This window comes from Dermochelys coriacea, chromosome 6, assembly GCF_009764565.3.
Source record: "Dermochelys coriacea isolate rDerCor1 chromosome 6, rDerCor1.pri.v4, whole genome shotgun sequence".
Lineage (NCBI taxonomy): Eukaryota > Metazoa > Chordata > Testudines > Dermochelyidae > Dermochelys > Dermochelys coriacea.
In genome coordinates, this window is record NC_050073.1 from 4421891 (window position 1) to 4448652 (window position 26762).

Here is a 26762-nt window from a genome sequence, read left to right on the forward strand (position 1 = left end):
ACTGGGGTAGAGGGTTGGAGTGTGGGGGGTGAGGGCTCTGGCTAGGGGTGCAAGCTCTGGGGTGGGGCTGGGGATGAGGGCTGTAGGGTGTGGGAGGGGCTCAGGGCCGGGGCAGAGGGTTGGAGTGTGGGGGGGTGAGGGCTCTGGCTAGGGGTGCAAGCTCTGGGGTGGGGCTGGGGATGAGGGGTTTGGGGTGTGGGAGGGGCTCAGGGCTGGGGCAGAGGGTTGGGGTGTGGGGGGTGAGGGCTCTGGCTGGGGGTGCGAGTTCTGGGGTGGGGCTGGGGCTGAGGAGTTTGGGGAGCAGGCAGGCTGCCCCAGGGCTGGGGCCAGAGAGGAGGACACCACCGTCCCCCCAGCCCTCTTCCCCCCCCCAGCAGCGAGCTCGAGGGGAGGGCCCATCTCCCCCCCCCAGCAGCACACTCACCCAGCACTGTCACTGCACATCTCTAGGGGCCAGGCCCCTTTCTGGTCCAGGAAGCCCCCTCGCCTCCTCCGTGGTGGGTGCCGGGGGGGCTGCCATCCTGTGTGTGCCTCCTCCCTCCACAGGGGGTGGCTGTGCCACAACCTCATCCTGCCACGCGTGCCCATCCCTTTTGTAGCCGGCAGCAGCCAGCGAGGGAGCACAGCGCGGTGTGGCAGGGCAACAGCCTGCTGCCCAGGGCACAGGCAGGGACGCTCCGGGGGGAGGCAGGCGGGGCTGAGGGAGAGACCCAACCCCAAACATTGGTGGAGCCGGCCCCCAGGCCCTGAATTTGCTGGATCATGGGTACCACGGGCCCATATAACTCACCGTCCATGGGTTTATTTGACCACCTCTGTGGTTGTTTCTTCTAATTCACCAGACATACTGTCATAGGTCAACCAGAGAAATCACAGGATTTACCAGGACAGTGCAACTAACAACTCCAATACACACAGGTAAGACAGGTTTCCTCTGCCCTTGAACCAAGGTGGCTGCTCACGTGTTCCGGAGGACTAGGGTTGCCACCTGTCTGGGTTTTACTTGGGCAGTCCGGTTTTTGGCTTCTGTGTCCAGGTGCCATTTAAGGTTGCCAGGTGCCAGCTTTTTGACTGGAAAGTCTGATCAAAATGGGGACGTGGCAGTGTCTGGTTAGTACAAAGTCCAATGACCCCGAGTTGGGATCAGACGCCAGGTCATTAACCCCTGCCAGCCCGGATCACCTCCTACCTGCAGGCAGGCTCCTTGTCAGGCTGCAGCAGCTGCCACTCCAGCCCCAGAACAGACGGAGCCCAGCTGACAGGAGGTGGGAGGTGGAGACAATCCAGCAAGTAAAGGGAGCAAATCCAGGAGCGGGGTCTGAGTGAAGAGGGGGAGACTGGTCGAAGAGGCATGGCTTTTGGGGAAGAGGCAGCGCTTCAAGGGTCCAGTTAGCAGCAGTTAGAAAGGTGGCAACCCTATAGAAAACCCTCTGATACTTCCAGAAACTGGAGACAACGTGAGTGTGAGATCCTGCCACACAGGGGACATCATCTTTAAGAGCATGCCCACCCTGCCCCTGCTGGTGTGACCCCATACTCAGTGCAAAGTCATGCCTCATGGGGGCCACTGTTTTTAAGAATGCCCTGTCCTCACTGGCGTGACCTATGTGCGAGGTCATACTGCATGAAGGGTGCCATTTTTAATAGTCAGAGGGGGCAGAACATTGTCCCCCATCAAATATTATATCTGGTTTTATCCCAGTACTGAAAGGAGAACACACTTCTCAAAAAGGACCACCTGGTTTAATACGGGACTAGTGGCCTCCCCACCCTTAACCCTGCCCTTCCCAACCAGGACAACACTATGAAAACAAGACAACTTAACACTAAGATAAAGATGCACCAGCTGTTGGTGGAGTGCTATCTGCACTGATCATTACAACATTCCCCACTTCCATTTAATAAGAGTTTGAAAACGGCAAACAAAATATTACTGCTGAAACTCCTAGGAATCCAGGTAGTCTGCCGTCCACGTGGGTTTCCGGGTTGGTCTTCCCTCTGAAGCCCTGTATTCAGTCATGGACACATCAATTTTGGTTTTGTTTTAACACCAGTGGTAGGGACTTGGCACATATGGCATTCACTTTGTATTTCCTGGTTTTCAGAGGTTTAGGTTTAGCCACTTTTCAGTCTGGAAGGGCATGAGGCACCACTGAGCAACCCTAACTTGGCATGCATTAATGACTTAGGGAGGCATTTAAATAAGGGATAGACACTACAAGTCTCTACTTAGTGCCCCAGTTCCAGAGTCATGTGATTACAGCAGAATCTCAGCTTTCATTAAAAGAAAGCTATCATCTGTTATTTTTACAGAGGCCAAAGAGTGTGCTTATTCACCTAAAAAGGAGAGAAATTCCTGGTCTCCATAGGACACTCCTCAAATAAGTAGACAAGGTCCTTGCCCCCAAAGAATTTACAGTCTACATATTGGATTTGGTTAGCACTTTTTGGTGCAGAGCTGGAAGATAGGAAACTAGGAACCCTGAAGAAGTTGTTGTGTCTGGAGGCGAGTGCATTGTTTCCATATTTAGCCATGTTATCCCGTCTTGCAATATTTGGTGCTTTTCTCAAAGCCTTGCTCATGGAGTCAGGTGGTCATGTGAGAATCTCTGCTTTAATTTTTAAAAAAGTGTTTACTAACCTTCTGTAAAGGTTGTTCTTTGAGACTTGTTGCACATGTCCATTCCTTCTAGGTGTGTGTGCACCCCAAGCACAGTTGCTGAAAATTTTCCCCTCAGCGGTACCTGTCGTTAAGGCACCCAGCCATCTCCTCACCCCCTCTTTCCAGAAAACTACGATGTAGAGGGCAGGAGAGTGGATCACAGAATAGACACGTGCAACACACCTCGAAGAATGTTACCAGATTTGCCCGTTACTTTGGGGTATGCTTATTTATATGGGTTACTCTTCGGGGGAAGAGGGGGATTCTGTAATTCTATTAATTAATTAATTAATTAATTCTATTAATATACTGCTTGTGTCACTTGCGTTCTCGTACGGAGCTCTACTTCTCCCTGCCACAAGTTCCCTCCCAATGGAACTATTCTGCAGGACTGAGACTCCCCAGGGCTGGGTTCCTCCAGCCCCAGAATCAGATGAACACACACATTTAACAGAGCATGTCTGAGCGGACCAGGTCAATCAGCACTCCCAAGCTGACCCCTTATATGTCCCTGGACTCAGTAGTCTGGGTCGAGCAGCACTTCCAAGTTGCCATGCTCCTATGCCACAGGTTCAGCACGTCCCTATCCCCACTTTCCCGTTACAATTGTTCTGGTAGTAACCCACTTGATGAGAAAACCCCACAGGATTTTTGGGCACTGCAGGCATCTCTAGCTTAGGTAAGAGGAGCATTGCTGCAGAGTAAATGGGGAAGCCAAAAACACAAAAGAGGGAGGGAGGGAGGGAGGGAAACAACCAGCTTAACCATAAAAGTTATTTATTGCCAAGTAATAACCATTCAAGGAGAACCAAACAAACAATACAGACAAATACAAGTGTTGGGAGATATATATATCTATATATAGATATATATATACACATACACACACAAACACTGTGATTCATATACCATGTAATGTGTTATAGGTCATTGAGGCCTGATATGAATGACGCATGCTTGACATGAATACGTGCATTGAAAGTTGGCAACTGAAGCAAGAACTTAAGGTCAAGGACGATTGGAACTATTTGGGCAAAAACAATCTTATGTTCCAAGAAAAATACAGAAAATCATCAGAAAAGGAAACAACACCAGCTGGACTGAAATAAAATTGTATAAGAATTGGAGGAAATGGCACGCCTTGGATCATGGCAGCCTGCCAAGGATTATGTCTTCGGAATTGTGTGGGTAGAAGGACTAGTAAACAAAGGCAAAGAACGGATGACGCAATGGAATGCACTATAAATGGTTTCCTATGATTTTTACAAATCGGAATTGTTTATTGATCCAGAGCCCCATGTGGATATAGATGTGTTTTTTGCCGGCTCTCTGCATCTTATGATCTTATCCTGATGGAAGGAACCTCAGCTGACCATCGGGACCATTCTGACCTTTGGACTCTGGCATAGTATGTTTGGAGTGTGAATGTGGAGTGAGAAAGGTTTGTTTTGTAATCAGTAAAGAGCATTTAGAGTATTATATACCAACACTGCATCCACTATCTACTTCCTTCCCATCCTGTAGGGAGACCTCTACAGCGGGTCTAACACAAGGTCGTCCGCCTAAGAACGCTGCCTTGGCTGCAGAATGGGCGACTGTATCCTAGAAAGCAGTGGCTCTGAAAAGGATTTAGGGGTCACAGTTGATAGACATCTGAACATGAGCCCCCAGTGTGATCCTGCAGCAAAAAGGGCTATTGTGATGTTTGGATGTATAATCAGAGTAATAAGTAGGACGAGAGCGATTTTACTCCTGTGTACCACATTGGTGAGACTGATACTATAATACTGTGTACAGTTCTTGTAATCACATTTTACAAATCATGTTGAAACACTGGAGAGGGTACAGAGAGGAGCCACAAAATGATCACAGGGCTAGACAAAATACCTCACAGTGAAGGACTTAGAGCTCAATGTCTTCAGCTTCTCAAAAAGAAGATTCAGAGGTGCGGTGATTTGATTACAATTTAAACGCCTTTACGGGGAGAAAATGCTGGGCCCTAGAGGGCTGTTTAATGTAATGGAGGAAGAGCCACTGCCAAGGACTGCAAAATGAAGCAAAACAAATTTGAATTAGGAATAAATTCCCAAATTTTAAAGGTGAGGGTGATTAATCACTGGAACAAACTTCTGAGGGAAGTGGTGGATCTCTTTCTCTTGATGTCTTCAGATCAAGGCTGGATGCCTTTCTAGGTGTTCTTTAGGCAAACATAAGTTATTGGCAAAAAGAACAAGAGGACTTGTGGCACCTTAGAGACTAACAAATTTATTAATCCATCATGCATCCGATGAAGTGAGCTGTAGCTCACGAAAGCTTATGCTCAAATAAATGTGTTAGTCTCTAAGGTGCCACAAGTCCTCCTGTTCTTTTTGCAGATACAGACTAACACGGCTGCTACTCTGATGTACGTTATTGGGTAGCTGGGTGAAATGTAATAGCCTGTGATATACAGGAGATCAGATTAGATTATCTCATATATAGATATATAACCCTATGGAACTCATTTCCACTAGATAGCATGGAGACTTGGACCTCATGGAATTTTGAAAAAGGATCAGATAGAAACATAGATAATGAGAACCTCCAGAGTTACACTAGCTGAACTAATACATAATATATATATGAGGAATCTGTTTCAGGGCACAAACCAACAACTGGTTGACTGGATTAGGCGGAAATTTTTGCTAGGGACAGATTTTGCCATAATTGTCCACTATGGGGTTTCCTGCATGATCCAACCAAGCGTGTAATGCTGGCTGCTGTCGGACACAGGACTAGCTGAACAATTGGTCTGCTCTGATGTAGCTATTGGGACTGAACAACATCATGGCAGTTGATGAAAGAAGAAAGAGTTGATTTTGCAGATAGGTAAAAGAAAAGGGGCTCAGATCCCAGACTCCTCCCAGTGAGAGGGAGTGAGCAGGCAGCTGAACAAAAACGGATCCCCTTAGAAATTCTTCAGGAACCAGGGATTTACTCCCACAACCTTCCAGAGAAAAAGCAATGTGTTCCCTAGTACTAGGAGCCATGCGGGTGTTTTTGTTGTGAGCTACAATGTCACAACAGTCCCCAGCACCACCAAAGAAATTCACAAACTCACTGTTTCATAATAAGCACACCCACTTTCACTGGGGCATTCATGTTTAATTAATAGCACACACAGTAATAGTGTAAAGTAGTGCTACTTTTGTTAAATCAATCTATTGAGAAATTTTAAAAAAGGCATCTCTTCATTGATCTGTAACCGCTTCCCCTTAATGCCTCACACTTCTGGGACACTGTCCTCCATCCTTATGAAATCCAGTCACTTTGAGGCCCCATTCCCATTACAGCTAGAAATGTGATCTTGTAAGTCGTTTGAGGCAGTTGCTGGTTAAGTTTGTCATCAGTTAATGAGACCTCAGAGAACTCAGCTCAATCACTTTATTGATTAGCACTAAAACAGCATAATACAGAAAGGTCAGACATTACCAGTACAGCAAACAGTCTTCCAGTGACTGTAGTTTACATATTTCTTGTGTTGATAATCAACCAATAATTTTTCAATAATTAATAAATGAATAGCTAATAATGGATAGGAATTTTAACTGTGATATGTTTAATGAATAGCCTTCTCTTAAATTTAGATTTGGTTAACAAGTCAGCTTTGAATGTATTTATTAAACAGTCAAGACAGCACATACAGAGAGGCATACAATTATCCACAGCTGTGGAAGGCCTTCTCTATAGCTTCAGATAGTCCGGATCCTGTCTGCCAATGGTCTTACTTCCTTATGATTTCTTGTGGTAGTTTTACCCTGGTAACTTTTCTTTTCAACTGCCTAAATGGACCATCTTGATTATCACTACAAAAGGTTTTTTCTCCTGCTGATATATCTCTTCTTACTATATGTTCCATTCTATGCATCTGATGAAGTGGCCTGTAGCCCACAAAAGCTTATGCTCAAATAAATTTGTTAGTCTCTAAGGTGCCACAAGTACTCCTGTTCTTTTTGCGAATACAGACTAACACGGCTGCTACTTAGAAACTTTTCTTAGTTCAACATTCCAACCCTTATTTATTGCCTCCTTCTGGTGTATAGTTCTCCATATCTTAGGCGTTGTCTACACTACGGGGGTATCAATGTATGGTCAAGGTGTGATCGATCCTCCGGGGATCGATTTAGTGGGGTCTAGTGAAAACCCGCTAAATTGACGGCCAATTGCTTTCTCGTTGACTCTGGTACTTCACTGGTACAAGAAGGTATAAGGTAAGTAGATGGGAGAGTTTCTCCCATTTACCCCAGCACGGTGTAGACACCACAATAAGTTCACTGAAGGCACGTCGACTCCAGCTACATTATTCACATAGCTGGAGTTGCATAACTTAGGTCAACTTAGTCCCGTAGTGTAGATCTGCCCTTAAGGCTCTTTCCTCAGTTCCCGCTTCCTTGTAATTTTCCAAGTGTTTCAACACCAAGTAGTTAATCATTGTTTATGGCTTTTTTTGGACATTTTTATTCGTTACATATCTTGCAAATATGTTGCAGTTAGTACATTGCAAAAATATCTTATATAAAATATGTCATAAAATATGTCATCAGTTACTGTATTGTAAAATTCCATTCCTTGCTCGATAGCTTTATGTTAATTGCAAAACATCATGGGAATCTTGTCCCAAAGCAAGCCGTAAAAATCTTTTCTGACCTATCTTTAAGTATCAACATCTGTGTCTGTTCCAATTTGTTTATACCGTCACATATACCCCAGTTGTTTACAACCTAGTTACTTCCTTGTTTTGTTCATACCACTTGCATGTCCCTTACACAGCAAAACATTTAGGACTTGCAATTAATGGTTAAAACATCAATCTCAGTACCTCTCCATTACTTGTTTCACCAGCAAGCATAGCAATCTGTCACACGTATCCTTTATACATTTTGTATAGCTGCAAAGCCTTAGGGACCTTTAGTTCATAAGCTAACAAATCACACTCAGGCTTAACCAGCTGTAAGTTAAATGGGGCATTTTCTGTTTTCCAGTTCATACGCAGCACTCTGCCCAATTGTGTTTTTAGGAGTAAATTGTGAAACGTTTTGGGCAGCAATTCTATGCAGGATGAGCAGCAGGTCCCTGTACCAAAGATTATGGGTATTTTTTCAGACAGCATCAGTGGACTCTGGGATGCACAGCTCGGGGAGGAAGTAGGACTTGCATTACCAGTTACACTGGCACAATTAAGGGTACCTGCCACACAGGAAAAATCAGTGTGCCTAACCCCTTACAAAAACCATGGAATAGACTGATGCTGGGGATGGAAGATCCAGGTGAAGATGCACTCGTAACACCCCATGTTGACACACTTATTCACAGGAAGTTATGCCACTATAACCATACTGGCAAAATTATACCAGTAAAACTTCCGGAGTAGATAAACCCTGAGACATGTTTAAAAAACACAGTTGCCTCAGTCCAAATACAGAGGTAAAATAACCTCTCTGTTCCTATTCGAGATTCCCCTGTTTATGCATCTTGGGATTGCATGAGCTCTTTTGGAGACAGCATTGTACTGGGAGCTCATATTCAGCTGATTATCCATCACATCCCAAATCTTTTTCAGAGTCCCATGTTTCCAGGATCAAATCCCCCATCCTTTAAGTATGGCCTACGTTCTTCATTCATACATGTATATATTTACATTTAGCCACATTAAAATGCATATAGTTTTCTTTTGCCCAGTTTGCAAAGTGATCCAGTTTACTGTGAATCAGTGACCTGTCCTCTTCATTATTTACCACTCCTCCAATTTATGTGTCATCTGCAAACTTTATCAGTGATCATTTTATGTTTTTTCCAGGTCATTGATAAAAATGTTTCAAAGCAGAGGATCAAGAACCGATCTCTGCAGGACCCCACTAGAAACGCACCCGGTCAATGAGGATTTCCTGTTTACAGTAACGTTTTGACACATCTCAGTTCGCCAGGTTTTAATCCATTTATAGAGTGCTATGTTAAAATACCCGTGTCTTCACAATGTGCGGAGGATGCCATTTTGTTCTGTAGTGTGTTCAAGGGCTCGATGAAATCGTCCCACTGGCACAGCCAGTCAGGAAGTCATATTCAGGGCTCACATGGCAATGCATCCATAGATGGCATGCCGCTGCTCAACTTGCAAAATTCAATTTCACTCCCCTGAAATTCCCACTAACCATCCCCAAAACCCATTGAAAGATCAGTTCCTCTCTTCACCAGCTTTGTCCCCCTCCCACATCTTACTCCCATAATCATAAACAAGGAAATACTACTAACCCACCCTCCTTAAACCTTGTATTTTAGAATAAATACAAAAGGAGAAATGTCTCACCAGAATCAAAAAAGTACCATTCCATTATTTTCTATTACAATTGTAGATCTATTTAATCTGAAGCTACATTTGCTGTATGGTATCAGAGGAGTAGCCGTGTTAGTCTGGATCTGTAAAAGCGGCAAAGAGTCCTGTGGCACCTTATAGACTAACAGAAGTATTGGAGCATAAGCTTTCATCTGTTAGTCTATAAGGTACCACAGGACTCTTTGCCGCATTTGCGGTATGGGGTTTCTTTTTCAAGTGGAGTTTTGCCAAGTGTTTAACAAGATTTGATCGGTCATTGAAGCTTTTCCCACATTCAGTACATTTGTGAGGTCTCTCTCCCCGATGCACTGACTGATGCGTGGTAAGGTGGGACTTCTGAAGAAAGATTTTCCCACATTCAGTACATTTGTGAGGCCTCTCTCCCTGGTGTATTAACTGATGCTGGGAAAGGGCGAACTTCTGACGAAAGCTTTTCTCACACTGCATGCATTTATAGGGCCGCTCCCCGGTGTGGATCCTCATGTGTTTAGTCAGGGTTGATTTCCGCCCAAAGCTTTGCCCGCATTCGGTGCATTTATAAGGTTTATCCCCTGTGTGGGTTCTACAGTGACTGGTAAAGTGTCCTCGTAGCCTGAAGCTTTTGTCACAGTCAGGACACTGATAGGGTCTTTCTTCCCTGTGGATTCTCTGATGCATAGTAAGGTATGAGTACTCACTGAAGTTTTTCCCACAGTCAGTGCAGCTATAGTTTTTCTCCTCTTTGTGAGTCCTTTCATGTCTGCTGAGTATTGACCTGTACACAAAGCTCTTTCCACAGTCAGCACATACATAGGGTCTCTCTCCTGTATGGTTTTTCTGATGCCTTCGAAGGTGAGCATGCTGGTGATAGCTTTTCCCACATTCAGCACAGCTGTAACGTTTCTCTTCCAGGTGGATTTTCTGACGCACCAAGAGGGCTGAGTTGCTACTGAAGCTTTTCTCATTGTCACCATTTGTGTTTGTTTGTGCTCCAGTATGGATCTCTTGGTGCGTGATGGTGCTTTTCAATTTCTTGTAATCTCTTTCACATTGATTAGATATATTGCCTCTTTTGCCTGCAGGGTGTCTCTGCTGCCTTCGTGCCATGCCCTGACTTCCACAGCCTTCTCCCTGCTCAGGACCTCGGGGTCTCCCCAAGAATGTCCTCTGTGGTTCTGCTCCGGGAGGCCCTTCCCGCTGGAGATTCTTAGCTTCATCTTCACTCATGATCCCATCATTAAACCCTCTAGGTTCCTCTTCTTTGTGGATTCTCTGATGCTGAATAAGTCTCTCTCTCAGGACAAATTGTTGGCCACAGTATGGACACTTATAGGGTCTCTCCACCTTGTGGACTATGTAACGATGATATACCAGGATTGTCTTCTCTCTGAATCTTTTCCCACACTGAGTACATTTATAAGGTTGTTCCATTCTGTGACTCATGGAGTGATCTTTGAGCACTGAACTCCGACTGAAGCTTTTCCCACATTCTTTACATTTATAAGGTCTCTCTCCTTTGTGAGTTCTCAGATGTATCTGAAGGTATTTTTCTTGAGTGAAACTTTTCCTACACTCACTACACTTGTAAGCACTCTTTTCTGCACCAGTTTGATGATGCTTAATAAGGAGAGAGCAGTTATTGAAACTTTCCCCAAGTTCAGTGCCTGTATTTGGTCTCTTCCTCATGAAGTCTCTATGCTGTGTGCTGGTGTCTTTGGATTTCCTTAAGCCTGTTTTGCTGCAAGTGGATTTACTTTGTCTCCAATCTGGAGGATCTCCGTGCTGCTGTCTCACCTTGCCCCTACTCTCACGGGCATCTCCCCACTTAGGGTACTGGGGTCTCCATGACAACATCATGTCTGGCTTTGCTCTCCCAGACCCCTTCTTCTGGGGATTCTTGTCCCCGTTCTCACTCACGATTACATCGTTGAACCCTCTAGATGCCTTTTTGTTGTGGATTCTCTGATGCTGAATAAATCTCTCTCTCAGGATAAAGAGCTGGCTGCAGTCTGGACATTTATGGGGTCTCTCCAACTTGTGAACTGTGTAACGGTGAAGAACAAGGCTTGTCTTGTGTCTGAAGCTTTTCTTGCATTTGTTACATTTATAGGGTCTCTCCCCTCTGTGAATTTTCAGATGTATCTGAAGGTATTCTTCTCGAGTGAAGCTTTTGTCACATTCACTACACCTAATGGCACTCTTTTCTACACTAGTCTCCTGACAATGTTGAAAAAGGAGCGAACTGTTACTGACTCTTTCTCCCAGTTCATTGATGGTATTTGGGGTCAACCCAATATGGGTTACCAGGTGGGCGTTGGTGTCTGTGGATTTCCTCAAACCTCTTTTGCTCTGAGTAGATTTACTTCTGCCTGGAGAGTCTCCTCTCTGCCGCCCCACTCTGTCCTGACTCTTGCTGGCATCTGCCCCACCAGGGCCCTGCGGCCTTCCTGAGAACATCCTGTGCAACTTCACTCCCACAGCCCCTTCCTGCTGGGGACTCTCCTCCTTATTTTCACTTGCCGTCCCGGTACCTGCTGGGAGAGAGAATCCAGATGGGATTCACTCCATGCATTGGAGACAGAGGGGGCGGCAAAGGGATTATCATTGATAACAGAACCTAATAGGCAGGAAGTATATTCCACCAAGTGGCAGAGGAGGGGCAAGTTCTGCCTCAAATTCCCTCTGAGCCCTAAGAAAAAGGCTGAGGGAGGAAAAGGCTTCTGCCAGGGGTCAGGCAGAAAGATGGGAGCCAGGAGGACAGGGCACAACAGTGAGTCAGATGAGATGGGACAGAACAGGGGGAGGACTCAGTGGGTTTGCTGGGATCCCAGCTTTTCCCAGTCCCAGATAGTTTCCCAGTTGGTGTCACTCATTCCTCACCTGTTGTAGTGCCTCTTGGGATTTCCCTTTCCTCAGATTCCTGGATATCTGGGATCCACAACTCTTCCCCTCGCTCCATCTGGGACAGCACATCTGGTTTAGTGATCGTAAATCCTGCTCATTGGAAAGAGGTACATGCATCACAACGTCTTAAGTATTCGTCGATCACTTAACTACAAAGAACATTCCAAGATTTTCTTTGCTGAAGGGGAAAGACATAATCCATATAGTTTATAAAAGATTTGTGTATCACATTTTAGCAAGCAGGCTGTATGGTGGCAAATGGGCTGTGTTGCTTATAAAAGATTTAGGCCATGTCTACACTACGGGAACGATAGCAACTCCTCACCTAACGAGATGAGAGTCTTGTAATTCTCCTGCATGACATCTCTGTAGAGTTCCTTCTGCTTTTCATCTAAAAGAGCCCATTCATCTTCAGAGAAGTACACAGCCACCTCCTCAAACATCACTGGCATCTGAAATGACATGGGTCTTCCACTCAGCACCTGCCTGGTCTGGCCACAATCCCACCATTCAGGCACAAGCTGAGCAGCAAAGGGCAGAGCCATCACCATCAATGCAGCATTGGAGGAGGGGAAGGAATCCCATTTCTCACTATCCCATCCTCTTCCACACAGCAAGAGATGCCAGACTCAGCCTACCCATCCCCACAGAGCTCTTAGTCCCAATCCAGGCCACTCAAGCAAGTAACTGGAGCCACAAGGGAGCCCCACTCAGCACATGCTGTTCCCGCGAAAGTCTCACCACTCAGTCGTGGGATGTACTGCCAGGAGCTAATCCTGACTAACTGGAGGGCATGAAGTGAGTTATCCAGGATGTTGGAAAAGCTCCACATGCACAAGGCACCCCCCAAAGAAAAGGATGTGATTATTTTATTGATGGGGAAGAAAAAGTTGGAAAGACCACTGAGTGATGGAGGAGCCAGGAGGAGGTGGGAGCAATGAGTGAGGACAGACAAGCATGGCCCAGCAGGAGAAACAGCGCGGACCGTTTCACAACTCACCATAAAGTCGAACCTATGGAGCGAGGCCACCATATCCTGGTCTCCTTCATTCCCCTTATTGTAAGGAACAATCAAATAGGTCGCAGGAAGATCTAAAGGATGACAAAGATACCGTTAGAGCAGTGGTTCTTAACCTTTACTATAGCTTGCACCCCTTTGGTTCTCAAAATATGTTCTCGCACCCCTTATCAAAAATCGTTGAAGTAGGTCAGTTCTTTAAACCTAGATATATCATAACTATAGAATGAAAGAGAGAATTATATATTTATTTTAATTTCGCAGTAATTTTGTTGTTCCATTTGCGTTTCTTTGACATGGCAAGGGTTACTGAAATGAAAAAATATTTATAAAGATAGGGGGACCTATGCACTTTTAAATGCATATTAAATATATGTAAAATAGTTTTATGTTATTACTCACCACAAATAATAGTACAGTAGGCACACAAAAATACGCAAGTACTACCCAGAGATGTTGGAGTTTTGCTGTGGAAGTAAACTATAACCAACGCGCTAACAGTTAGCAGCTAACTGAATTCAAACAAAGCCACAGCGCTGCCACATCATCATCTGTGCATGCATTAAGAAATACCCCGCAACTGCCGGTACACTGTATTTTGTAGCGAGATAATTTCACTACAATTAGCTTAAAAACTTGCAAATAAATTTTTTGTTTGTATATTACAGTCATCATTAAAAAATGTATAATGTTAATAAATACATAGGTTTCATGAAACAAAGTAGTTGTACTTATGTGCCTGTGCTTAATTTGTGTTTTCGATGATTTACCTTCTAAAAAAAATCTGGCATGTCTCACAACCCCAGAAAGGGCATCTCACACCCCCAGAGGGTGCATGCACCCCAGGTTAAGAACCACTGCATTAGAGGGACCCACACAGACACATATGCTCCTGGACCTCATGACTCTACTAGGAACAGGGATTCACCCAGCCTCCACATGCCACTAGACAACCAAATGCTGTTCCAATGATTTCATACAGGCTGCCTTGGGGACTCCCCTCCATGCTGTGATATCCATACTCCCCTAAATCACCACATCTCCACGCACAACTTATTACCTAGTTGCCGTGAATACTGCAGCTTCTCTCTGAGGTCACAGCTCAGTTGTGGTACTGGGTGGTGGAACCTCTGAGAACTTGAGCTGGACAGCGGCTCCATCATCTCAGAAATCCCCTCTCTTCCGATCACACAAACTGAGACCTGGGAAACACAGACGTTGTTAGCTCTATGTGAGGGACAAAGGTATCATCTGAGAGGCAGTGACAAGTGCCTCTCAGATTCTCTACTAAACAGAATTATTGAAAGCTGATGGGCCTGCCACACACATGAAAGGGGCTCTGTGTCCCCCCACATTTCCATCTTCCAGTTTTCACCAATATCAGTTGGGTTCTGCCCAGTGATGACTAGAAGAGATCCTTCCGTTTTGTATTTCTTCCTTGTAGCCTTCTGCCCAAACCAAGCCTTCTTCCTTCCTGTGCTGTTTTTTTTCTTCCTAGTGAACCCTTTCTGAACTCCAGTGATGTTACCTCAATTCTGTCTTTTATTTGACTGATCATGGCACCTAGGAATATCAGATCACAATTGCACTCCTGCAGGTAGTTGGCTCTTTTTATGCTTTTTAATGAACATTATTATTATTTATTGGTATTACCCTAGAGCCCAGGAGTCCTATTCATGGGCCAGGATCCCATTGTATTGGGTGCTGTACAAAGAGAGAGAAAAATGACATTCGATTCCCAAAGAGCTTCCCTTGTTACATAATCCCTCTACATTTGAGGAGCATCACTCAAAGGGGTATCCAATTTTCTCATGAGTATGAATTAACAGAATTTTATTTAATGAAAATCTTTTTGTTTGAACCTCGACCAGATCCAGATTTAACTTTTCCTCTTTCAAGACCCTTTTTGATCCAGACAAAGCTTTATACCCGTGCTCTACATTTTCCAGTGTACTTGTCTTTGGTAGTGAGAGATTAGCTCTAGTTTGATTTAGTTGAGTGCTTTTCCCATGAAGGGGCTCCAGTCAACATCATATCAGAACTGTTAGGTTACCTTTGGCCTCTGTGTCAGACAAAGCCTTCTCATAGGAAGATGCTGAACTCTGGAGTAACCTTAAAATACCCAGAAAACTATCTGTTCTATGTTTCTTGTTAAATGAGAAAGCCAGTCTGATGTATGTTTGTATGATTTAACTGTGTTCAGCTTTATATTTCAAGATGTATTTGTCACATTCAGATCAAAAAAGTTTTGACCCTCAAACCGAAGACACACTTTGTTTTACATTTCACATTGATCATTTGGACAAGGGTGCCTGTTTGCTAAGCCATCTCTTACTTAGCGGGTAGTAATTTCCAAACCATGCTAGTATAACGAAGGTATGGACTAAATCTTTACAAATTCCTTTGGTGCTTTTGTCTGAAGACATTGGCCAGCAATCTTTAATTACCGACACCGGCATAAGTTTTAGTGGAGACCAGGCCTTAGTTCCTCTTTTAGAGTACAATCAACTCTTGGCTGCAAACCCAGAAGTGTAGTTGGTGCTCTTGCTTTTTCACTGTTTCTTTTGCTGGATGCGCACAAGTCCATGGGGCCAGATGCTCTGCATCCAAGGGTGCTAAAGGAGTTGGCGGATGTGATTGCAGAGCCATTGGCCATTATCTTTGAAAACTCATGGCGATCAGGGGAGTTCCCAGATGACTGGAAAAAGGCTAATGTAGTGCCCATCTTTAAAAAAGGGAAGGAGGAGGATCTGGGGAACTACAGGCCAGTCAGCCTCACCTCAGTCCCTGGAAAAATCATGGAGCAGGTCCTCAAGGAATCAATTCTGAAGCACTTAAAGGAGAGGAAAGTGATCAGGAATAGTCAGCATGGATTCACCAAAGGCAAGTCATGCCTGACTAATCTAATTGCCTTCTATGTCGAGATAACTGGCTCTGTGGATGAGGGGAAAACAGGGGATGTGTTACTCCTTAACTTTAGCAAAGCTTTTGATACGGTCTCCCAGAGTATTCTTGCCAGCAAGTTCAAGAAGGATGGGCTGGATGAATGGACTATAAGGTGGATAGAAAGCTGGCTCGATCATCGGGCTCAACGGGTAGTGATCAATTGCTCCATGTCTAGTTGGCAGCCGGTATCAAGCGGAATGCCTCAAGAGTCAGTCCTGGGGCCGGTTTTGTTCAATATCTTCATTAATGATCTGGATGATGGTGTGGACTGCACCCTCAGCAAGTTTGCAGATGACACTAAACTGGGAGGAGTGGTAGATACACTGGAGGGTAGGGATAGGATACAAGGGATCTAGACAAATTCGAGGATTGGGCCAAAAGATATCTGATGAGGTTCAACAAGGACAAGTGCAGAGTCCTGCACTTAGGACAGAAGAATCCCATGCACCGCTACAGACTAGGGACCGAATGGCTAGGCAGCGGTTCTACAGAAAAGGACCTAGGGGTTACAGTGGACGAGAAGCTGGATATGAGTCAACAGTGTGCCCTTGTTGCCAAGAAGGCTAACGGCATTCTGGGCTGTATAAGTAGGGGCATTGCCAGCAGGTCGAGGGATGTGATCATTCCCCTCTATTCGACATTGGTGAGGTCTCATCTGGAGTACTGTATCCAGTTTTGGGCCCCACACTACAAGAAGGATGTGGAAAAATTGGAAAGCGTCCAGCGGAGGGCAAGAAAAATTATTAGGGGACTGGAGCACATGACTTATGAGGAGAGGCTGAGGGAACTGGGATTGTTTAGTCTGCAGAAGATAAGAATGAGGCGGGATTTGATAGCTGCTTTCAACTACCTGAAAGGGGTTCCAAAGAGGATGGATCTAGACTGTTCTCAGTGGTAGCAGATGACAGAACAAGGAGTAATGGTCTCAAGTTGCAGTGGGGGAGGTTTAGGTTAGACATTAGGAAAAAAATTTTCACTAGGAGCGTGGTGAAGCACAGGAATGCGTTACCTAGAGAGGTGGTGGAATCACCTTCCTTTGAGGTTTTTAAGGTCAGGCTTGACAAAGCCCTGGCTGGGATGATTTTGTTGGGGACTGGTCCTGCTTTGAGCAGGGGGTTGGACTAGATGACCTCCTGAGGTCCCTTCTAACCCTGATATTCTATGATTCTATTTTTACCTTAAATTAAACTTTATTGAAGCAATAACATAAAGGGATAGTTCCAATAAGTAACCCCAAAACATTTAACTCCAAAACTCCTTGTTGAATCTAATTAAAACTCCAATTTATGGAGGTTAGACTGACTTTGTATTCACAATTGGAATCGCAAGGTTATACATACCAAATATAAAACTACCTGAGCATAACATAGGATCTTTTAATTTCTCACTTGCATTTCATAGAATTATAGAAATGTAGGGCGGCAAGGGGTCTCAAAGGGTCATCCAGTCCAGTCTCCTGGGCTAAGACAGGACCAAGTAAACCTTCTAGACTATTGGTTCCCAAACTTTTCAGCATCACACCCCCTTTTTAATTTTCAAGAAATCCTCACACCCCCAACCTGTCCTTTATCATCATCCAACCCCACTTTTAACAAACCTCTGCCCCATCCAACCGCTCCCTGTCCCCTGACTGCCCACCGAGACCCCCTGCCCCTTATCCAACCCCTCCCCGCTCCCTTACCACGCCGCTCAGAGCATCAGGAGCTCGCAGCCACACCGCCGCCTTGCCTGGCAGGAGCAGCAGGCCAGAGCGCCGGCGGCACAGCGCACTGAGGCTGCGGGGGATGGGGGACAGGAGGGGGGACAGCAGGGGAGGGGCCAGGGGCTAGCCTCCCCATCCGGGAGCTCAGGGGCTGGGCAGGACAGTCCTGTGGGCCAGATGTGGCCTGCAGGCCATAGTTTGCCCACCTCTGGAGTAGCTTGTGGTTCCTGAAGTATTGCAACTGGGACCCCACGCCGACCTATGTTAGGGCCTCCCTGAGAATATGCCTTGCCCAGGGATAGTAACAGAATATTTTTGATTTATTTTTTTTTTTAGAATTCCCCTGATTGGGCTTCTTTTGGGGCTAATTTATTAGCCCCCTCCCCCCATTTTTTGTAGCATAGGGTTTTAATTTTTAGTGAGCTTTTTTATTTTTCTTTTACTTTAATTGGCATCTTGGAACAGCGATGGTTACTGCTAACCAGCGGATGTATTTTATCAGTGATGCGTACCTAATAGGTGAGCCATTAGAAGATGTGAACCCATTTGTTTTTCAACATGGTAAAAACGTTGTGAGAGAATTGCATACCCATACAGAGTTTGAAAACAGATAGATACTTTGGTATGTGGTGATGGAGAACTGCACACAGTACTCCAACACACAAGTCACCGCTGCTAATTTAGCATATTGAGCCAAATGTGGAATGCATGAATATGCCTTCTTCCAAGGCTCTTTTTTCTCCTCGGGAGGAACTGCATAGATTTTAAGTCTGGTATAAGGTTTGCCTTGCTGGTAAATAACTAGTTTTCTGGATTAATGGTTGGAAAAGGTTTTTTTTTCCTTCCCCCTTAGATTCAATTGATTAAGATCGGGACACATGTGGCTCCCCTTGGTACAGTAGGGCAGTTGGTAACAAAGATGGTGTCCTAACAGGTTTTACTGCAATAGTTTTTGCAGCACCAATGCCCAGTGGGCTAGGCGAGCATTTGAGACTTGCCCATCTTATACCCTATTGGACAGTAAGAACTGAAGGGGAGTGTGTGATGAGTGTAATATGATTGGGCTGAGGCCAATTAAAAAATAGAAGTGTTGTATGGCCTAACTGGTGGCCAATAGGTACTTTTACAATTGTTATACTTAAGTTTAATTGATGACATTAAACATGAGGCATTGGCCACAGGTCTGATTTTTTTCATGCCTCTCTTGTGTAGCCACAGCCGCTAATGCATTAACGCTTACCGCTACCTTTAGATGATGGGGTATCTTAGGATTTGGAGTGATCAACACCAGAGCCTTGACAATGGCCTGTTTTAGCTGGGATACTGCTTCCGTGTGTTATTCAGTTCATTTTCATTGGATACTTTTCATTAACAGTTGGTACAAGGGACCTGCAATGGAAGCAAAATTGAGAATGAAATTCCTGTGGTACCCAGTTAAACACAAATAGGATTTTAAAGCCGTTCGGTCCTGTGGTAAAGGCAATGTTTGAATTGCATTTACTTTTTGTTATGCCAGGGTTTTACCCCATTTGTCAGGATCAAGCCCAAGAAAGAGACACAGCTGGCCATTAGCTGTGCCTTGGCCGGATTGCATTTTAGCCCTGCTTCCTTTAGGATCTGCAGGAGCTTGTCAAGCCTTTTCAGATGCTCCTTCTTGGTTCGTGTTGCTAAACAAAGGTCATTTACATATTGAAGCAGAACAGTTGGTTTAGAAAATTGCAACAGTACCCATCTCATTTGTGCATAGAATAAAGCTGGAGAATTTTTATATCCCTGGGGCAAACGTGTTTAGGAATATTGGACCCCCCTGGAAACTAAATGCAAAATGGTACTGTGAAATGTGGGCCAATGGTAATGTCCAAAAGCTGTTACTGACATCAAGAACAGGAAACCACACAGCCTCTGGATCAAAGGACTTGATTATATCTGGCATTTTGACCACTGTAGGGGCACAAGTGACCTGATTTAGGCATCTGTAATTAATTGTGAGACACCAGGAACCATCTGGTTTCTTCACAGGCCAAATAGGGGAATTGCCAGTGGAAGTACATCTACGTAGTACTCCCTGTGTCAGCAAAGACCTGATAGTCTTTTCTACATACGGGTTTGCCTGGTCTGGGTAAGGATATTGTCTTTGGGCTGATACATCTTTTCCTTTTACAACAGTAGTGACTGCCATACATCCACAATCATGTTTGTGTTTAGCAAAGGCATCCGCATGCTTGCGAAGTAAAGCCTGTAACTCAGGTTGGTTTGCATGATTAGCCACTATTTTGTTTAAATCATACCCCTCCACTGGACGCACCATGCCAGTGGCTTCTGAGACTCAATCTCCAACTCCGCTCCTAAAGGTACTGTATCAGCCTGAACTAACTCTCTCACCCTACTTTTAGTAATTGGCCCTGCAGGTTTCTCTATCTTCATCAGTTTCACCATGTCAATAGGGATAGGAACTGATTCTTTGTCCTCCTCTAACACCTCTTCTATCTTTTCCAACTCTTCGATTCTTTTCAACAGCCGACCTGGGTCTGATTTATAGCCATCCAGCGATTTTAAGCTGGCATTCACTTGCTCCTGCCAACAACGTGCTTCCTCTCCTGCTTCCTGTATTTGGTACCTGCACTGTTTTAACATTTTCTTTAATTCCTGCTTCTTTTGGAAAAGTACTGACCGCTTCTCTGACGCTACATGTAACTGATTTGTTAAATCCTGAATAACCTTTCCTCCCTCATCCAAAGTTTGCTGGGCTTTTCTGAGTAACTCTAATTTTTTATTCAATTTCTTTCCCAGCGAACTACAAGCCACGAGCAGACATTCAACAGCTATTCCCTTCACCAGTTTAGCTTTTCTTTTTTTCCCCCTCTGTTTCTACATTAAACACCTCACTTACAAAACCCCATGGGTTACAATGTTTAGAGATCATTTAGCTATTTCTCAGTTGTACTAAACCTCCTCCATGTTCCTGAATGTATTTTCTGGCAAAAATTTTTAAAGCCGGACTGCGGTTAACTCCAACAGACTCTATCTTGTCCTTGTTCCACTCATCTTAACACGCAATGTAGAACTTATTTCAATTCTAAAACTTCACTATTGATGAGCCTATGTAATAAACTATATAATGAATACTCTGCTGTTCTTTACTCTGAAATTGAAGGCGTACCTTCACAGAAACAACAGGAAACAGCACCCTAAACCGTTTTTTACACTTAGTTCAATAAGTCCCAAGTAAACAATAGAGGGGTGGGGGTGTGTTCTTCTTTTTTCCCTCGATGGCTTGTAGCTGTTCGAGAGGTCTCTTTCCCTCTGTCAGGACCTGCCAAACAGCTGGGGGAAAGTGAAGCAGACAGATCAGAGGTGCAGCCCGGGAGAGTTGAGGGGATTGAAATAAGGTAGTTCAAACCATACAAGTTTTGAGTTACTGCAGCCTCTTGGCGGCAATTAATGCATAGATTTATTAACTCCCCTGCCACCACTAGTGTGGGTCATCGGGCCTGATGCTACTGCTAATATTTTATTGGTGCCATTCGTTATAACTTCAAACTTCAACAAAGCCCCTTAAATGTGTGTATCACTTTAAATAATAACACTATTACTCTTTATCTTGCAAGATTAAATTCAAAACCTCTAAGCTAAAACTCTAAGTCAAACTTCAGTACATAACAGGAAATTCTGGGATCACTGCCAAGAAGCAGTCACAGGAAATCAGGTTCCTGTGTTCTTAAGAGTGAGTGAGTAAGACACACAATCTTTCTCTCTAATTCTAACTCTTCACTTATGCCTCAGGTGAGATTCCCAGGGGTCTAAAGATGCCTGGAATCCCTGAAAATCCCTGTCATACACTCCTTGAGTGTCCTGCCTGGCTCGCCAGTCTGTTGCCTGATTTAGGAGGTTAATAATACTAATTTGGATAGTACAGGTTTTAGGCTTACCAATTTGTTTGATTAGAAGATAATAAGATTCTTGTCCCAAATTAGTATCCACAGAATTTACAAAGGACCCTAGGAGTATGATAGGAAGCTTACACTGAGACAGATATAGCCTTAAAGACTTTTTATTAAGATAAATGAAGTAGTAATTAAATGGTAAAATAGTCAGAGTTACAAAGTTACAATTGTATTACTGCTATTCAAAAGATATACATGGTATTATGGTATTATATGCTACAAAGCTTTGGTTAATATACTTACACCCTTCCTTGATAACCCAGTGGTGAGAGACACAGGATCAGCCTCGCCTTTGGCGGTTCAGGTTCGAGTGAGAGGCACAAAGCTTAGAAGAAACTAGAGCTAAGAGCTATCAAAGCTAACTTAGAGTTTACTTAACTAACTTAAACTTAAAATTAAAAGCTAATACACAAAATTAAGAACAAAAGCTTAGGGAAACCAAGCTTAGCCTAGTCCCCTTGGAACTTAGAAAGTTCTAAGAAAAACAAGTACAGCCTCTCTAGCAAGGCCCTCTTTTATAGGGCACAGGTGTCTGAACCCTCCTTCTATGCCCAAACTTTATTTCTCACCCACAAAAACGTTAGGGTACACTTACTCCAAAGGCTAGTATGTTTATGTGTATTGATGACATGTACATACATATTAATGACATTAGATCATACACGCACGTTTTTTTTATTCTCCCGGTTATTTCAGTTCTTTCCTTGTGGTGTACCTGTTAAGTTTGAGGGTACAGACTTGGAACCCCCCTATGCCATTCTACCATTATCTATCTATCTATCTATCTAGGTGAAAGGTCTCAGACATAGATATACTAACTTTGCCTTAGCTCAACATCCAGGATATGGCCTGTAAGTCCCTTGCATTACAGCTAAACTTACTTTAAGTATTTGGTTTATTGTAATAGGTTTATAGATTTATATTAAACTATAAAAAAAGATTGTATATATATATATATATATGCATATGTATGCAAGCAAGCAGGTTAATCATATAGGCTACACCCTCCTCCTCATTTAAGGCTGCACATTTACATAAACCATGAAAATATCATACACAAGTAGTTAAAATTGCTGACTTGCAATCCCCTTGAGGGATTTTAGCCCTATATTTTTCCTCCTCTTAAAAAGAAGTAGCCAGCTAACATTCTTTAGAATCACTGTTGCATCCATGAGCCATTTGTAACACTCAAAGGTAGTAAAATACACTGGCATTTTAGTCTATCACACACCTTGCCCACCAACATTTCACAGCCACTAAGGCAATTTAGCCCCTCCCAGAGATCTAAGTTGAATCACTAGAACTGTGCTGATTCACATACACAAAACAACCACAGATAAATTGTGTTGTTTTTCCAATCACAAAAAACTTGGGGGCTGCAACAACCATTTCCAATGCTTTAAAACTCAATGTATAGTCAATGCAGTAGCAGCCGTGAATTAAGCTGGCATTCAGTTAAAAAAGAGTTACTCATGATGTTGTCTGAGCAGAAGTTTGCTTTAGCAGCTTAACCTTTACCAATTTAAAACACTTTATTTTACCACTTTTGCATTTTGCTTAAAAATGCCTTTACGTTGAAGGTTCAAAGTTATTACCAGTTACAGAAACTACAAACCTTAAAATACACAAAAGAAAAAGAGAAACAAAGCATTTGTAAAAAGACTTTAAAAATAGCAATAACTATCAAACAAAATTGTTAGATGCTCTGATTTTTCAAATAAGAACATTAGCAGATGACTTTGCATGCTTAGCCCAATCAAACAAGCTAAAACACACTTCGACGACAATTGCTAGTTTGCCGGAATTTTCAGCTACTGAATACATACCTTAACCAATTTTGGTCCACTTATTTCTGATCTCACACTCCTCTAGTTTACCAGACACAATCATAACACAATCCTAGAGTTATAGGATTTACAAATCTTATTTGATTAGATGCTTTCAAAATCACAGTTAAACCTTTCAGAGGTTAACAAATCTAAGAACTTACAACTCACTACTTTTTTAGCTAAAACAAACTTAAAACTGTGGCTAGATGGAAAAACTTCCCCCATTGATTTCTGATTCCACATTCCTCTTGTTTACCAGGTATGATCTTGACACAGTCTTTTGAGTTAGATTAGTAGGCCTGTTTGTTGGGAGTAACCCAATCTGTCTGTCTCCCTTTTGAACCGTTTCACATTGGCATTTGTTTATAGGTGACTGGAACATTTTATAAAATTTTAGCAGTCTTCCCACAGTCCTGTACTGCCCCAGTTATTACAACAGGTGGACCTGTAATGTAATATTTATTACCACAGGGCCTCGGAGGTTTACTCACGGACCACAACCCCATTCTGCTAGGCACACCAGTGTGAAATGCAAGTTTGGATGTAAATATCACTAGGCAGAATGGCAAGTAAAAGGAAATTAGTACGTACAGTTTTCTTTGTCTAGCCATGGACTCCAGTGGTTCCTCTTGCCGTTGCTGAGTCCCTGAGTTGATTGGGTTTCTTCCTGGTGCTTTCTAGAGACTGGAGAACAGAAAGATTCTAGTAGGGTAAAATACTTCTGTAACTCAGGAAACACCTTTCAAATACAGTCGGTTTTCAACCAATTGCATCAAAGAAATTATTTTTTCAGAGGCTTTCACAGGGAACTCTGAGCTTAAAGCAAACTCTATTGCTCTGTGTTTGCAGCTGCAGGAAAGAACTTCCCACTTCACTCACATCAGAGCCCTGAGCTCCTCCTCCTTTTTCATCAAAAATGATTATCAAAGGAGGAGAGTTCTTTATAGCTCTTTCCATTTTCAACCAGTTAGACTGAAGAAATTATTTTGCGGAGTCCTCACCAGGAAGCTTTAACCTTAAAGCAAACTCTACCACTCTGGGTCTGCTTGTTACAACGGGAACATGCTGGAGTAAGGAACTTCCCCTTTTTTCTCCCCCACTCAATGTTCTGAGTTACTTCTCCTTTTTCAGTAATAAGCAATAAGATATGGAGGGCCTTTATGGCTTTCCAGCTTTCCCTTTTCAAAGTATGCAGTTGGCTAGTGTAGAAGGGACTGACATTGAGAGACAGAGACAATCCTTTTTTTGTTCATGTGGATTAAAGATTTGCTTTATTAGCTACTGCTTTGTAACTTTGTCATTTCTACAGTGTTATATTTTCTATTTTTACATGCCTTATCAGTTTCTTAAAGTGTCCGGTTTGAGATGCCACACTTTAAGACAAATTGGAGAGGAGAGCAAAGAAAAAAAATTCCTCATAAAATAGGCTTTCTGAAAGAATAAAAAAATCTGGAATGTTTGGTCCTGAGAAAGGGAGACCTGATAACAATCTTCAAATATGTGAAGGACTCCTTTAAAGAGGATGCTGATCAATTGTTCTCCATGACCACTGAAAGCAGGAGAAGAAACAATTGGCTTAATCTGCAACAAGGGAGATTTAAGTTTGATATTAAGAAAAACTTTCTAACTAGAAGGATAGTTAAGGCCCAGAACAGGTTACCTACCCAAGTTGTGGAATCCCCATCATAGGAGGTTTATAAGAACAGGGTGCACAACACCAGTCAGGGATAGTCTAGGTTTACCTGGTCCTGCTTCAGCATGGGAGATGGACTAGATAACCTCGAGGTCCTTTCCAGCACTACATTTCTATGAGTGGTTTCAGAGTAGCAGCCGTGTTAGTCTGTATTCGCAAAAAGAAAAGGAGTACTTGTGGCACCTTAGAGACTAACAAATGTATTAGAGCATAAGCTTTCGTGAGCTACAGCTCACTTCATCGGATGCATCCGATGAAGTGAGCTGTAGCTCATGAAAGCTTATGCTCTAATAAATTTGTTAGTCTCTAAGGTGCCACAAGTACTCCTTTTCTTATTTCTATGAGTGAATGATCTGAGAATTAAGCAGCCATCTCCAAGCTAGGCTCAGAAGGCTTTTGACTCATTGGCTCAAACATAGACTCCATTGCTTATATTGGCCAAGCTCATTGCACACACACATCCCTCCATTCCCTTCCCCAAGCTTCCTTTGTGCCACCATCCCATCTCACTCTATTGCAAGGACTCCCTACAAACCCTCCACAACCCTTCCCCCATATCAGGAGCCCAGTGTGCCCCCTCACTTCCCCCTCTGCCACATGCCAGGGGATCTGTGTGCCTCCATTCCCCATACCAGGGTCCCCCATTGTCCCAGGCTCTGTTTGCCTTTCATGCCTTACAATTCTGCCCCACCATTTTTTCTTTTCCTTTGCCGTTAAAAGTCTGGTTGGCGGTGCAGCAGGAGCCCGAGGCTAAGGCAGGCTCCCTACCTGCCCTGCCTCTGCGCTACTCTCAGAAGCGGACACCAGGTCCCTGCAGCCCCTAGACGCATGGGCAGCCAGGGAGGCTCCGTACGCTGCCCCCGCAGCTCCCATTGGGCAGGAAGAGCAACCAATGGGAGCTGTGAAGGGCAGCATCTGTGGGTGCAAAGGCAGAGTGCACTGCACAGAGCCGCATGACCACCCATGCACCTAGTCCCTGCAGGGTCCTGGCGGCCACTTCCTCGGAGCCACGATAAGCGCCACTGGTACCCCCCCCCACACACACACCTACACCCCAACCCCCTGGCCCAGCTCAGAGCCCCCTCCTACACCCCAAACTCCTCATCCCCAGCCAGAGCCCTCACCCCCCACAACCCCTCATCCCCTCTCCCACCCCCAGTGGGAGCCCTCACTTTCCCCACACCCCAGCCCGAAGTTCCCTCCTGCACCCCAAACCCCTCATCCCCAGCCCAACCCCAGAGCCTGACAAAGATTTCTTGCCCTGCAGGGGTAGCCTATGAACTTTGAACAGACAAACTTTGCACAAATAAACAGCCCAACGAAAACCCCAAGTATTTGGGGAGCTGAATATAGAGTTTAAGGGGAAATTCTGACCACAGGTACATGAGTCAACCACAGAAATGTCCTGGCAACGAACTGACGTACATCACAGGTACATGAGATACATGTAAGGCCAGCCTGCTTGCTTGCCTATATATCTTTTCTTATGGGTTTAATTATTTGGTTTACTATAATAGGTTTATATTAGAGAATATTTTGACTGTAACACAAGGGACCTGCAGGCCACATCCTGTATGTTGACCTAAGGCAAAGTTAGCATACATATGTTTGGGACCTTTCACCTATATAGATGGTGATGAGCTAAAGCATAAGGTCCATGTATGGCTGCGACCTTTCATATAGAGGATGGCTTAAAGCAGGTTGGCATACAGACT

At 44.0% G+C, this 26762-nt stretch overlaps 1 protein-coding gene and 1 long non-coding RNA gene across 7 annotated transcripts in view; one reads left to right on the plus strand and one right to left on the minus strand.

Annotated features, from left to right (window-relative positions):
• LOC119856526 (zinc finger protein 572-like) overlaps positions 1-26762 on the minus strand; it is a 568866-nt gene that overhangs the window by 126258 nt on the left and 415846 nt on the right. The window lies entirely within an intron of this gene.
• On the plus strand, positions 392-13360 carry LOC119856573. The gene is made up of 4 exons (XR_005293347.2): positions 392-918; positions 2694-2882; positions 3589-8454; positions 8499-13360. It is a non-coding gene; the product is annotated as an uncharacterized LOC119856573 (long non-coding RNA).